Raw genomic sequence first — 13,850 nt, forward strand, 5'->3', positions numbered from 1 at the left:
TGTTTTGTTTTTAAGATTTATTTATTTGACAGAGAGAGATCAAAGTAGGCAGAGAGGCAGGCAGATGGGGAGGGGGAAGCAGGTTCCCTGCTGAGCAGAGAGTCCTACGTGGGACCATGAGCCTAAGGCAGAGGCTTAACCCACTGAGCCACCCAGGCAGCCCAAGAAGTGTTTTTTGAATGATACCATGTGCCAGGCACTATTCCAAGAAGTCAGTCCTCATTCTACGGAGGATTGTACTGTGTACTATTATTATTCCCATTTCACGGAGGGGTTAAAGTAGCTTCCCCTGCCCCCAGGGTCCCACAGGGAGGAGGTCCAACCAGTGAAATCTGCTGAAGGTCACTAGCCTCCCACCCCCAGCTTCCTTGGATTACTGAAATCTTCGAATTTGAGATTTCCCAGCGGAGCCTTGCAGGAGCTTTGTCAAGATCAAACAGTCTGAAGTATTTTAAAAGGTTTAAAAAAAAAAAAAAAGCCTCACAAATAATTCTAAAGCCCCAGGGCTAAGAGGTGACCCATCTGCTGTAAATTGCATTTGCTCAGGAGACAGTCCTTTTGGCCCCCCAGTGAGCTGTCTAGGCAGCGTCCTCGTCCTCGAAGGCAGGAATCAGTCTGGGTCTCCCCAGAGCCTCAGGAACAATGGGTGGGGTGCCCTTACTCTTCAGATGAATCTTGCCAGGACCACAAAGAAGTTTGCCTGAAAACCGACTGCAGAGGCTCAAGGCTCCTGGTTCACCCTCACTTCCCCCAGGGCCATAAACGGGTGTTTAATTACAAAGCAGGTGGAAAAACTTCAGAATAAGGGGTCAGGCATTCCATTGTTTGTTTAACTTCTTTACAGGAGAACAGTGAGATGACACCTCAGATTGGCTGCTCCCTGGGCAATTTACATTTCCTCTGCCACAGCAAGAGTTGCTACAAGGTTGAGAAAGAAGGGACCGTTTTGTTTTGTTTTGTTTTCCTTGAGAAAGAGGAAATGCCAGGGGCCGGAGCTGGCAGTAATTCTGAGAAACTACAGTTTATCACTCAGTGGTGATGTTTAGAAATTTCTAAAGGAGAAGTATCTAGGGAGCTGGGATCATGGAATTTTAGGGTCATTTCTATTTCAGACATGCACGCAGGACATACGATGTGTCAGGTCCTTTCTGGAGGACCTATATATCTACATTATGTCGTTTGATCCTCAGACTTGGGTTTTTTGTTTTTGTTTTTTTTTTAAGATTTTATGTATTTATGACAGAGCTCGGGAAAAGCTGAGCAGGGAGCCTGCCATGGCGCGCTGGGATCGTGACCTGAGCTGAAGGCAGCCACTTAATGACTGAGACACCCAGGCGTCCCTGATCCTCAGACTTGTAAGGAAGTATTGAGGAAATCACTACTTTCTTCAGATAAACCACCTGGGAACTCCCCAGTTGATTCAGGACAGAGGGGGCACCTCCAGTAGGATTCCTGGCTCATTCACTATTGTCACCAGGGTCCTGGCATCTTCAGAGATGGGAGGTCCTCTGACCCTCAGCCTTTCTTTTATTACCCTGTGGCACTGCTGAGACACAGTGGGAATGTTTAAAAAGAATGACTACAGCCACGGGGACAACAAAAGGAAAACAAATAGAATAACAGGAACACAGAAAATGTGGCTTATAGGGTGCAGCCTCTTTGCTGGAGCTGTTCCATCCCTCCATATAAGAGGCCAGAAAAAATCCCCGTTGCATTCTCTTCTGTTTCCATTTTGGGTCCTCATTTATTCATTTGTGATTCGTTTATTCAATAGATATTTACTGAGCACCTATGATGTCCCAGGCACTGAAAATACAGCCTTGAATAATTCAAATAAGTTCCTGTTCTCCTGGAACTGTCATTCTGGTGGGGAGATAAAGGTATAAATGTATACACAAAATAATTTCTCATGGTGATAGGTGGTACACAGAAAATAATGTGTTACTGTAGAAAGGAATTCCTAAAAGGCTTTAGAAGCCAGCCATTTAAAGCAATGTGCTCACAAGTATGTATAATTATACCCATTTTATAGATGTGGAAATCAGGGCTCAGGCTAAATGACTGGACCAAGTCACAGTGGTTAAGGCTGGATTTCTACTCAGAGGTCTCTCCAGAGCCCAGTTTTTCTCACTACAAACTGCTGTCTTGTCAAGGGTGCGTATGGATCCCAGCCAGCTCTGGGGATCACGCATGCTGGGCTAGCGTATGGTATCTGGTTCATCTGCTGCCTTAGTCTAGAACAAAATACTGTAGACTGGAATTCACAAATATTCTATGACATTCTGCGCCAGGCCCTTAACATCATATTCTTTTGGCATGTGAAATACATTCATTCCATCCCAATGGGCCCCAAAGCCGTAACTTGTTCCAGCATCCACTCCAAAGTCAAAGTCCAGAGTCTCAGGTAAATATCATCCAGACAGATAGAGGGGAGGTGTAAGTCCCAATTTGTCCTCAGGCAATTCCTCTCCAGTTATGAACCTATGAAGTCAAACACATTATGCGCTTCCAAAATACAATGGTAGGCAGTTACAAGATAGACATTACCATTTCAAAGAGAGAAATACAAAAGAAGGAAGGAATGACACGTTCCAAATAAGTCCAAAAACTTATTAAAGGGATGACATGTTCCAAATAAGTCCAAAAACAACATTAAATCCTAAGGCATGAGCGGCACCTGGGTGGTGGCTCAGTCGGTTGGGCGTCTGCCTTTAGCTCAGGTCATGATCTTGGGGTCCTGGGATGAAGTCCCAAGTCAGGCTCTCTGCTCCGCAAGGAGTCTGCTTTTCTCTTTCCCTCTGCTTGTTACGTGCACTCTCTCACTCTCTCGCTCTCTCGCTCTCTCTCTCTCTCTCTGTCAAATAAATAAATAAATAAAATCTTCAAAAAAAAAAAAATTCTAAGGCATGAGAGTAAGCCTCTGTGGCTTGATGTTCTGCCCTCCAGGCCCACTGGGGCAGGAGTCTCCCCTTCAGGACCCACTGGGGTGGAGGTCCTGCCCCCACCAACCCCTTGCATCTTTGCAAGACAGGAGTTGGACCCCCCAAGATCCCAGGAGCCCCTGTCCCCATAGCTTAGCCTAATGACCCTTCCCTTAGCTTTGTGTCTGGGCATCCTTTGAAATCTGGGGGGCAGCAGCCATGCCCCCACAGCTTCTGGAGAAACAGTGCCACTCAGACACCGGCGAAGTCTGCTGGTTCCCACTGGATGGATGGCCACAGTGCCCTGGGTCCACAGGGGCTCAGAAACATTGGCATCTTCCCTTCTCCACTAGCTCCTACCCTAAGTGTGGGAAGCAGAGCTGCTAATGGGAAGACAGGTCCAGCAGGCACTAGAAGCCCCATTTTTATAACCACTCTGATGACTTCCCGAGTTCCCTCAGGTGGTTGTTCTTCCGTCGTCTGGGACAATAGCTCCAGGCTTCTGATAAGGTGGCTGAGTCATACAGTCTCCTGATCAAATGTGGTTAGGCCACACCCTTGGTGTTCTCTGCCCAACACCCTGCCTCATTTTTTTTTTTTACAAAATAAATAGGCTGAGAATTTTCCAAATCTTTAAGTTCTGTTTCCTTTTTGATGAAAAATTCCATCTTGAAGTCATTTCTGTCTTTTTGAATTTAACTATGAGCTGTCAGGAGAACACAGGCTATTCAACAGTTGGCTTAGAAATAGCTTCAGCTAAGGGGCGCCTGGGTGGCTCAGTGGGTTAAGGCCTCTGCCTTCCGCTCAGGTCATGATCCCAACGTCTTGGGATCAAGCACCGCGTTGGGCTCTCTGCTCATCAGGGAGCCTGCTTCCCTCTCTCTCTGCCTGCCTCTCTGCCTACTTGTGATCTCTCTCTGTCAAATAAATAAATAGAATCTTTAAAAAAAAAAAAAAAAGCTTCAGCTAAATATCCAAGTTCATCGCTTGCAAGCTCTACCTTCCACAAAACACTAGAACTTGAGCATAATTCAGCCAAGTCCTTTGCCTCTTGATTGCAAGAATGGCCTTTCCACCACTCTCCAGTAACATGTTCCTTATCTCCATCAGAGACCTCATCGGAATGGCCTCTAACCTGCATATTTCTGTGAACATTCTGTTCAAGATCGCTCAAGTGTTCTCTAGAAAGATGGAAGCTTCCTCTCTGGCTCTCTTTTCTTTCTGAGCTCTTATCAGAATTGCCCTTAAAGCTTCATTCACCAACAGTGTAGGCTTTTCTAGCACACATCTCCAAATTCCTCCACCCTCTGCCCATCACCTGGCTCCAAAGCCACCTTCACATTTGAGGTCTTTGTTAGAGCAGCACTCCACTTCTCAGTACCAATCTCTGTAGTGTGTTTGGGCAGCTGTAACAAAATATCATGGACTGAGTGACTTATCAACAGTAGAAATTTGTTTCTCAGAGCTCTGGAGACTAGAAAGTCCAAGATCAAGGTCATGACAGATTCATCATTGCCTGGTGAGAGGAACTTGTTGGCTCATTAACAGGTTCCTTCTCATCGTGTCCTCACATAGCAGAAGGAGGCCTCTTCTATAAGGGCACTAACCACCTCCCAAAGGCCCCAATTCCTAATATCATTACACTGCAGATTTAGTTTCATATGAATTTGGGGGAGACACAAATACTTCATTTGTAGTGTCAAGGCACAGGACGATAAAGCCTCTTGATTGTGGTAACACCTGCAGGAGACATGTACTATCCAAAGTCTAAAAGACCTGCAAGAAGGCTAAGAAAACCAGACCCACGGACACAGTAGCCCTGCTCAGTCCAGAGCCTTTCCCACAGTCCGGGTTCAGACAAAGTGGTAAAGCTGGTATGCTGCCTACTGAAAGCCATCCATCTCATCCCTCCTCCCACCTAATAAAGTACCAGATTGTGCTTTATTGTTCTCACACTGGGCCCATCACTGGCACCTGCAGTGATGTCTGAGAGCAGAAACTCAACCCAACCTGACCTACCAGAAGCCCTCTCCTAGGAATCTGCAACATGAGTAGTGGTGCCCACATTTCTGAAGTGGCTGGAAATGTGGGAGAAGGACTGAGACGGTCTACAGTATCCATCATTCCTGCCCTTGCAGAGGCTATGTTGTCTTTGAATCCTACAAGCTCCTGGTCTTCTGTAGTTTAACCAAGCCCGAGAGGATTTCTGTTGCTTGCCACCAAGAGAGTGCTGAATAATATATAAAGCTATATTGTAGTGGCCCAGCAAGCAGACCAGAGAAGTCAATATATAATCACAGAATGTGACAAAGTGCCAAGAAAGAGAAGAGAAGGAACTGGGGGACACATTAGACTGGGGAGTCAGAGAAAGGAGCTTTTGGGGAATTGTGTTTAAGTTGAAACCTTAAGGATGGACTCGGGCATTAGAAGAGTGGAGGAGGGACACCTGGGTGGCTCAGTGGGTTAAAGCCTCTGCCTTAAGCTCAGGTCCTGATCTCAGGGTCCTGGGATCGAGCCCCACATTGGCCTCTGCTCAGCGGGGAGCCTGCTTCCCATTCTCTCTCTCTGCCTGCCTCTCTGCCTACTTGTGATCTCTGTCTGTCAAATAAATAAATAAAATCTTTAAAAAAAGAAAAAAAAAGAGTGGAAGAAAGACTACTTCAGGCATATGGAAAGCTTGTGAAAATCAAAATGCCCTAGCCCAGGGAGTGGCATAGCACATTCCAGAGACTTAAAGGAAATGACGGGGGGCTGGAGTGGGTGTAGAGAGATGAGATTTACTCTCAGATTGAGTCCAGGGCGGTTTTCTTCTTCTTGGTTAAAATAGTGAAAATCTGTAGTTTCTATCTCTTGAAAATGGGCAAAATATATGGTAACGTTTAGATCGGCAATTGTGTGTGTGCACGCGTGTTCATGTGCACGTGTGCATGTCCCACAAATGGGATTCCATTTGGGAACTGGCAAGTTTATTCTCTGTATCACGTGATTTTAGCACCTGCCTAGAGGATCTGCTAGGGTGAGAACCTTATTCCTTCAGGATTAATGTGGATGGATCGGATAATAGACATGTGTCCTGGGCTTCAGAAGATCGTTTATAGTCCCAGCACAGAGGTATGTGTGTCCTGGTGATGGAGGAAGGTGGGGAATGATAGGGGCAAGACACTGGAGAAAACGCTCTCATACCTGCAGCCTCTCTGCCCATCCAGGTCAGTTCTGCATTTGGGGGTGTGTATCAGTTACTTTTGCTGTGTAACAAATTACCACACACCCAGCAGCTTGAAACAACTCCTACTTACTAGCTTATGGGTCTGTAGATCAAAAGTCAGGCACAGTGTGTCTGGATTCTTGCCTGTTCCAAGTATCACAAGGTCAAATCAAGGTGTGGGCTGAGGCTATGGTCCTCCTCGGGGGGCCTCGTGGTTCTCTTTTCAATAACTGGGCAGCGTCGGCTTCCTTAGGGCTCTACGTGTAAGGTCTCTGTTTTCCCTTACTGTCACATGGGCAGCGAGAGCCCACCTTCTCTGGCAAGGGCTCCCATTGTAGATGTTTGCTTTCTTCCAGGCCAGCTGGAGTGCATCCCAGTGATGTTCTTCCCCTCCCCTTCCTTTCCCTATTCCTTTCTGTTACCTGTTGGAGAAGACTCTCTGTATTCACAGGGCTTATGTGACCAGGTTGGAGCCACAGGGATAATCTGTTCCGAAATCAGCTGATTAGTAATCTTAACTACAGCTGCAAAATCTCTGTGCCATGAGCCATAACAGCCACAGGAGAAACCCCAGGGAGTGGAGGTCATGGCCGTCTGAGGATGCAGCTCGCCGCAGGAGGTTGTGCCTCTTTGCCAGCTCCCAGGCTCCTTGCACAGTGACTCAACAGAAGGTTCTAGCTTCCTTGAGGATGCCTCTAAAAAATAATTTCCTTCTCTTTCCTCCAACCATCCAAGATGCCAAAAGGCAAGACGGCAAAGGAGACGAAGGGGGCCCCAGCCCCTGCTACTCTGAAGCAGCAGGAGGCCAAGAAAGCATCAATCCCGTTTGAGAAAAGGCCAAGAATTTTAGCAGCGGACAGGACCTCCAGTCCAGAAGGGACCTCACCCACTCTGCCAAATGACCCCACTACATCTGGCTGCAGAGGCAAAAGGCTATTGTCTAGCAAATCTCAAAGTACCTCCAGTGATTAATAAACTCACACAGGCCTTGGGCCACCAAACAGCTACTCAGCTGCCTAAGCAGCCCACAGATGAAGAGGAGGGACGCAGCAGGAGGAGAAGCAGAGACTGTTGTTCCGGGCTGAGGAGGAAGTTGCGGGCAAAGGGGATGTCCCCACTATGAAGCCACCTGTCCTCCAAGCTGGGGTTAATACTGTCACCACCTTAGTGGAAAATAAGACAACTCAGCCAGTGGTGATTGCACATCTCCCCCGAGATCATTGTCTTCCTGTCTGCCCTGTGTTGTAAAATGGGGGGGGGGGGGGTCCCCTACTGCATTATTAGGGGGAAGGCCAGGCTGGGCCATCTGGTCCCCAGGAGGATCTGCACCACTGTCGCCTTCACGCAGGTTAACTCAGAAGACAAGGGAGCTCTGGCTAAGCAGGTGAAAGCTGTCGGGACCAATGACAGTGACAGATACGATGAGATCCGCCAGCCCCAGGGAGACAGTATTGGGGTCCAAAGTGGGTGGTTCACTTCGCCAAACTTGAAAAGGCAAAGGCTAAAGAACTGGCTGCCAAACTGAGTTAAATGTACACTGTTGAATTTTCTGTCTATGAAAGTTACAAGGTGCTTGGGTGGCTCCGTTGGTTAAACATCCAATTCTTGATCTCTGTTCAGGTCTTGATCTCAGGGTCCCGGTATAGAGCCTTGTGTCGGGGCTTCGAGCTCACTGGGGGGTCTGCTTGAGATTCGCTCCCTCCCCTTCTGCCCTTCCCCTGCTCTCTCAAAGAAATAAGTCTTTTTTTAAAAAGTAATAATAAGTTCTCTTTCAAAGGAAAAAAATCCCTTCTTTCTCCCCCTGCCTACTAACCATTGTGCTAGTTTTCTGCGGCTTCTATAATAAATTGCCACAAACTTGTCTTAAAACAACAGAAATGTAGTCTTTCACAGTTCTAGAGGCTGATATCAAGGGGTCAGCAGGGTTGCACTTCCTACCCGGACTTTGTGGAGATTATTGGCCTCCCCTGGTGGTGGCAAGCGATTCTTGGCTAGTGGCTGCATTACTCTGGTCTTTCCTCGTTTTCAGATCACTTCATCTCTATGCGGGTCTGTGTCAAAACTCCTGCCGGATTGTTAACATTTAGAGTCTGCCTAGATAATCCAGGATAGGTTCCTCTTCCGAAGATTAATTTAACCACATCTTCTTGCCATATAAGGTATTATTCACAGGTCTGGGGATCTGCATGTGGATAAATCTTGGGGAGACCCCACTGTCCCCATTCCCACAACCTGGATACCAACTATCCAATTGTCAGATGGCAAGTGTTCATGACACTTGTTCACCCACTGCTCACACTGGGGTGTGACAGGTGACTTGTTTCAGTCTTTGCCAAAAAAAACAAAAACCAAAAAAAAACACCTAAAACATGCAACACCAGATATGAGGTGTGTACTCAAGTCTGAAACCACCTGATCTTGCTGGCCCTTCTGAAGACCACTCAGCTCAGGTTCTAAGTTCTCACCCTCTAGAGGCTTCCTGGACCCCCATCACATCTTTTGTAGACTTGTACTTGGATGGCAAACCAGGTGACCCATGTGAAGTCCTCACGGGGTGCCTACATACCACAGGGAGCTTTGGGGATGGGACCCTTATGCTTCTGAGTATTCTTTTTGAAATGCAAAACGAGAATTCACCATAGGTCTCTCCTGCCCCTTTTTTTCCACTTTGATACTTTCCTATTGAAAATATCTACTGTGGTTTAATTTAAAAGCTATTTCTTGAGAATAAAAAAGCCCTAACTTCAAATGATGCATACAGATTACTTTTCAACTCATCTTACCATATGTGATCGGTAAGCACTCTTAAAATGTGATGATTTCTAGTGATGGGGTGCCTGGGTGGCTCTGCCTTCGGCTCAGGTCATGATCTCAGGGTCCTGGGATCGAGCCCCGCATCGCATCGGGCTCCCTGCTCAGCAGGAAGCCTGCCTCTCTCTCTCCCACTCTCCTTCCTTGTGTTCCCTCTCTTGCTGTGTCTCTCCCTGTCAAATAAAATCTTAAAAAAAAAAAAAAAGTGATGATTCCTAGTTAAATTTCTATCTGATGATCCTGCCCCACCAGCTAAAAAGTTTCTGTATAAAGAACTGGAGGAATAATGAGAGAAATGAGTCTGCTTTGATTGATCATCACGCTCTGTAAAAGCAACCAACTCCCTTTGTAAAAGTGATCACTGCAAGGAATTCTGAAAAGGACGCAGACATCGCATGAAATGAGGAGAGGGTGGTCTGTAGGAAGAATGTTCTCCATCAGTAGCAACTGCCGTTAGTTCATCTGACGTGGTGTCATTTTCAATGTTCAAGACATACTTGTGTTTATTACAGACCTTAGATTATTGTTTTAGAAACATCATATGAAAAGAGTGTATATAATGTATATGTGCAGCTTAAGATTAATAATAAAATGAACATAAAGCATTCTTTTCAAAGAAAGTAGCAGCAAGCGTAGAAAGGCTCAGTATCGCCAGAGTATGAAATATTTGACATTCTATTGTGGAAATGCCAACACACAAATTATCCTTGTTCGTTTTTTATTGCTGTAGCTATATATTTCCCCCATATAATGCTGTGCAAACATTTTATCAGAAACGGTGGAGGAGAGAAAACCCATTGTTAACCACAGCCAATAAAGTAATTTGGCTGCTGATATTACAGTCTTTGCAGTTGGATGGTTATGTTGTTTTCTACATTCAACAAGGGGCAAGAATAACATATCGAGGGTGGTTATAAAGAAGCAAAGTGGAAGTTAAAAAGGCAATATGCCATAATATTTTCACCTCCCTGGTTTCTTCCATTTGGAGCCCATTATGAAAATAGTACAGCCCAGCCCACCGCTAATCTGGGGCTTGAGCGCAGTCCGCCAAGCCCGGGGATCCCGCGGCGCTGGGGCGGGTCAGGCCCACAGGGCAGCGGGCCACGGACCAGGTTGGCCCCAAATATAAATCAGAGCGCGGAGCCCCGCTGCTTGCAACCTGAGGCGGACTGGGGAAATGAGAGAGCGGGACCGCCTGGGCGTGAAGCCCCACTTTCCGCCCCCCCGTGGCTCTGCCACCCTGGGAGCGTTCTCACTCCTCCCTCGGCCTGGGTTTCTTCATTTGCGGCAAGAAGAGGTAATGAATGATAAGAACGTACCTTTGTCATGAGGATGGAGAGTGAGTGAAAGTATGCAAAACCCCTGAGAGTATCTGAAAGGCTAGGTCGCTTGCTAGATGAGTACTGTTCCAGAACCCCAGGCCTCACCGCGACCTGCAGCAACCCCCACCTAGCCCCCGCCCCCGCCCCGCCAGCCCCCAGTGGGCCTCCCGACCTCGTCTTTTCCCGGCTCGCTCCACTCCAGCTCCACTGGCCTGCCTTCTTTTCCTCAGACTTGCCAACTCTGTCCCTGTTTCCTTGACCCCCAGCACAGGTCCCTGGCTCGGGGGGCCTCGTGTTAGAGAGGCCCCCTACCCCCTGACGTTAGCAGGCGCCTCCTCCTGCCCCCCAGCCTCTGCTCCTCGCTCACAACGTATCACATCACACTAGTCGTTTCCTTCGTTGTACCGATCACTATTTGAACAGAACGTGTTCGTTTGTATCCTTGTTAAAGGTCCGTCTCCCCCCTCTCCCCCTCCCCACAGGAAGTTACCAAATTGTCCCAATTTGCCCAGGCCTTTCTCAGTTTTAGCTCTGAAAGCCCCACACCCCGGGAAGCTCTCTGAGGACAGGGACTCTGTCTCCCACCTCCATTTCTGGCACTCGCACCATGTGCCTGGCACCTAGCGTCCCCTCGGGATGTATTTGCAGAGTAAACAAATGACTAGCAGCACCTGGGCCAAGAGAAGGCCAAGGGAGCAGCAGAGCCTCACTCTAAAGCCGCAGTCATCTCGTCAGATCAGAGAGGCCTGGGAACCCTGCCCTCCTCATTTGTAACGAACCCGACAGAGCCAAATCAGCCCCTGCCGATGCTTTCCCTCCTCAGACCGGCACCTGCTTCCTGACATCCTCACTGATGTTTATGCTCCGGTCTCCATAGTTACTGAGATGCCTCAAAGGCCAGCAGCTGTTTTGCATCCCAAGATCAACACACACAAGTGTCTGGAGACCCTGGGCGATCAAGTCCAGGTGGAAGTTTTGGAGGCTGACACGGTTGCACATGTCACTTCCTCGAGGACCAAATCCCCGGAGGGGGCTTGTCACAGAATGAGACTTGGCCTGTTGGGGCTCCGAGCTCTCCCTCAGCCTACAAGCTGCGGATTCAGAAAGGACTTCCCAAAAAATCATTCTAAAGAGTAAGAGAGGTCAGGAAGAACCGCTGTGAAGGGAGGAAAACAGGGGCTACCGATAATTAGGAATGAATGGGGGGAAAACCGTAAAACTGGATTTCCCCATCCCTAGCATGATAAAGCAGCTCTGGCATTTGGCTTTCTGGTTGGGAGAAACAGATACACAGCGATGCCAAGGCAGACTGGAAATCATCTTGTACCTACGGAAGCTGCTACGATGAGCCTCTGTTGGCCTGACCTGGGAACATGTTCATGGGCTAACAGTGAGTATCTTTCTTCGGTAACTGTGAAAACTGCACTTCATTTCCTTTGTTAAGTGGGAATGGTCATCTCTACCCTGACTTCCTCACGAAGATGTTGCGTTATTATGGGATATCAGCCTCATCCTATGGGTTGAATGAAGTAAACTGCTCCCTCTCGGGGGATCTGTTAAGGGGGTCGGGTCATTCCAGTTGACTGAATAAATCGATTTCCGTTGACAGGTTGGTTTCCTGCTGCTCCAGAAGTTTTTGCAACAGGGAGAATTTACTTTATCAGCAGAGAGAGGTGGCGCTCAGCGCTAAGCTCCTTGAGATCTTCTAGAGACGGCCTAAGGAATCATGATGGCAATGTAACACTGATATACGTAGGGTTCATTCTTTGAGCTCTCTGGGTAAACTATTTTAGAATCTGGCTTTCTGCGTAAGAGAGAAAGGGGTGGGCTCTGAACTGTGCCCAGGGAAACAGCCCACCACTCTCTGGGGTCCGGCTGGGGTTACAAACCAAACTCCAGGTACTCCTCTGAGCAAGTGCTTTTGAGGTTCTGACTTTTCCTTCCTCTCTTTACAAACCCTATGCTTTGGGGCCACCCTCCCTCCAAAGCTTTGTTCCCTCCCAGTGCCTAGACTTCCCTGAGCTCCTAGAGGCCATGACTGAAGCCCATAATGGCCCAGCTCCAATGCTGCCTCTTCCACCAGACAGCCCTGCCCACCCCCAGCCTTCCCTGCCAAGGAAAAGCTCTCCACATCCCCTGCTCCAGTGGCTGCTAGAACCATTGTGGGTCCTTCTTGATCTTTTCCCACGGGACAGCAATTTGTAGCTCTCCTTTCCTTCTAAACAGCAAAATTGCTGAGGCAAGACCCTGTGCATTATTAATTGTTGTATTCCTCTGGAGCCTAGTATGGTGTGATGAGCACCACAGGGGCTTAATAATTATTAATTGAATTGAATCCAAGTGGAGAGAGGGTGTGAAATTTACAAGCAGCACGTGACGGGGAGGCTGGGTCTGCAGAAAGCCGAGTAGTGGGTTCTGTCGGCCTTCAGGGGCAGGGTTATCAGTGGTTAGGTAGACCTTGGTCCTCAGATGCATGGGTTATGGTTTGTGTCAAGACTGTTCTCCACTGGTGACCATGTTACGCGCGTTTAGTTTTCATGATGTCATTTATTAGGAGACGCAAAATTTTAGCTGGCCAGCGTCCCTTTCAGATTTATCTGTCTTTGACCAAGACTACGTGTCATTGAGCCTAGTGTCTGCATCCTGAGAAGCGAAGCTCTTCGGAGCTGGGCCTGCGCAGGTCCGATTTCGATGTCAGGGGAAAGGGAACCAGGAATGAAGGTGAAGAGCCCTAACGATTTGCTTGATCATGAGAAATCAAATGGAGTCTCCTATCTCCATGGAAAAACTGACGCTCTTTTCTCCAGCCAGCTTCGAGTGGGGGAGAGACGGGGAAATTTGTAATAATTTGCAAGTTTGCCCAGAGGATGGAGTTGTGTCATTTTTCCTGCCACAGTCTGTGCTGTTGGCTGACAGCATGGAATTTCTTCCTGGGTCGAGTTGGCGATTGTTCGCAAAAATAGCCAGTTAGCTTGTGCAAAGCCCCAGACAGCGACTGGTCCAAATGTGCTGAAGAGGGAGATGGAGGTGGAGGGTGTTGCCCCACGGTGTGGCTTTTCTGCACTCTGACCTCCTCCGTGTTCAATTTCTACTTTCTGATTTCATCCAGGCCCCCTGGCTTCACTGGTTGTTCCCTACTGGCCTGATATCTTCACAACAGTCCTTGACAGTCCCTTCCTGGGTCCGGGCTGCCCCTTACCCCAGCCCCCCCAACACCTTTCCCTTGCAGGCACCTTGCAGACGGATGGTGCTGTAACCCAGAAAACGTGTCCTGGATCCAGCAAAAGGGATGCAGGTTTCAGGTTGGGAGGGATGTTTGCTGTGCTACCATGGGCTGCTGGAACCAGGCCTTCCCGTGAACCCCAGTTTTAGAGTGCTTCAATAATAAAGCCCCAAGAGACTTTCCCCAACCACTGGCAAGCGCATCCCTCTTAACATTTCAGGCAGCTTTTTCAATGACTTCCTCCCCCTAGGAAAGGCTACATCAGAGACTTACCACCTGCCCTAAATAAGTACTTATTGCCTGATGGAGAGTAGAGGAGGTGACTTCTGATTTTCACCTCTCATTTTCTAGCTCAGGTCCACATTTAC

At 48.0% G+C, this 13,850-nt stretch overlaps 1 pseudogene across 1 annotated transcript; it reads left to right on the top strand.

The window, feature by feature from the left end:
- The first annotated feature begins 6,861 nt into the window (after positions 1-6,861).
- Positions 6,862-7,656, top strand: LOC309861066 (large ribosomal subunit protein eL8 pseudogene; annotated as a pseudogene). The gene has a single exon. The product of its transcript is annotated as a large ribosomal subunit protein eL8 pseudogene (transcript).
- The last annotated feature ends 6,194 nt before the right edge of the window (positions 7,657-13,850 follow it).

Source organism: Mustela nivalis (assembly GCF_964662115.1).
Source record: "Mustela nivalis genome assembly, chromosome: 1".
Taxonomy (NCBI): Eukaryota; Metazoa; Chordata; class Mammalia; order Carnivora; family Mustelidae; genus Mustela; species Mustela nivalis.